This window comes from Cheilinus undulatus, linkage group 12 (assembly GCF_018320785.1).
Source record: "Cheilinus undulatus linkage group 12, ASM1832078v1, whole genome shotgun sequence".
Taxonomy (NCBI): Eukaryota; Metazoa; Chordata; class Actinopteri; order Labriformes; family Labridae; genus Cheilinus; species Cheilinus undulatus.
This window is the reverse complement of record NC_054876.1, coordinates 32,329,761-32,331,338: the sequence shown is the minus strand read 5'-3', so window position 1 is coordinate 32,331,338 and position 1,578 is coordinate 32,329,761.

Here is a 1,578-nt window from a genome sequence, read left to right as displayed (position 1 = left end):
CTTTTTGTCCATGTTATTTTTTCTTCAAATGTGTAATATTGAAAAGCACAAAACATTCGTATGATTCAAATCTGTCTGATCATCAAAGGTTCCTCATTTATCAAGCATTATGTTCCCTCAGGCTGCATCTACGCACAAAACAGCATTTAAAAAAAGGCTGACTTCATTTTTATGTACGCTTGTTGACTTCATGTGAATTTCAGTAAAGCATCAAAATCTGTTATTGAAAGTAAAAACCTTTAGATGTAAGCTTTTAATAGATCTTTCACCCACAATGCACAGCCTTGTTTAGAAGAAGAATAAAGACTGCTCAGTATTCTGCTCGTACTTAAAAAATAGCTGATGAAAACAAAGACACCACCACGACAACTGACAACAACAGCTCTGGGAGAGCCATGACATGAAATTGAAAGCTTCAAGAAAATTGGTGACTTCTACTTATCTTAGGTATCTTGTGTTTTGTTTTGTCTTTTAGGCAAAGGTAGATCCTCATAAGAGGCCTCGAGGAATCAGGAAAGTAGCTGACCGTCAAATGTGAGGTATACAATAAAAACATATTTAAAAAATTAATATAAAGAATGGACATAAGGTTTTTCAGAGTGCATGAAAACCAACAAATAGTTTGATAGTCCAAAAATTTTCACAAGAAAGCTCCCTGGACCCCGCACAGAGTGCTGGAACGATTAGTGAGTCTTAAAGGGGCACCGATTACTGAAATCCCTGGAGGTTATGCCACTGCTATTGCCAAGTACCTTATACCGCCCAAATTTAAAAATACTGAAATATCCCTTTAAGTGGTAGGAATAAGGACTACATTGGGAGTGAGCCTTGGAGCTATGGTTTATGACTCTTGTAAGAGGTGGTGGTGGGCAAGTACTGCTTGCTTAACATTTTGTATATCCAGAAGTTCTGAGTGATATTCTTCGAAAGGGGGATAGGAGATAGGATAGATATATTGTTCTTTTCCTGAGGTCTCTTTAGTACCAAAGCTGGTATCCCATAATCGTTAAAGGCCACCATAAGGCCTCTATGTCCCTGTTAAAAGGCTGATGTGTAACTGTTTCTATCAAAGAAACAGAGCAAGTGTGTCCAAACTATGGCCAGGGGGCCTAATGCGGCCCACCCAACTTCATGTGACGTGCAGCTTGTCTTACAGCTGTTATCAGAGAGCACTAGTGCGTAGGGGTAGTACTCATCTGTCAGGAATATGCCCCCTACATGGAGCTTTTATTTGTAGGTGTTTACATGCGATGTGGTTTGAGGGTGTGGGGGCACAAACCTCAAGGCTCTAGATGCAAGGGACGCCAGCCCTCTTTCACCTGCAACTAAAACAAGTGATTCATAACACCCTGATGGATTAGCAAAAAGCAGTACCAACAACATTCCAGGGCAGAGATATTGATAACCTAAGGCTGCCCAAAGCCCCCTGAAATCTGATTGGCCTCCTGGGAGCGCAGATGGTCAAGTGGTTTGGGGTGCTACCCATGTGCACGGGCGGCCTGGGGTTCAATTCCAGCCTGTGGCCCTTTACCGCATGTCTCTCCCCACTCTCTTCCCTGTTTCCGAATCTATCCACTG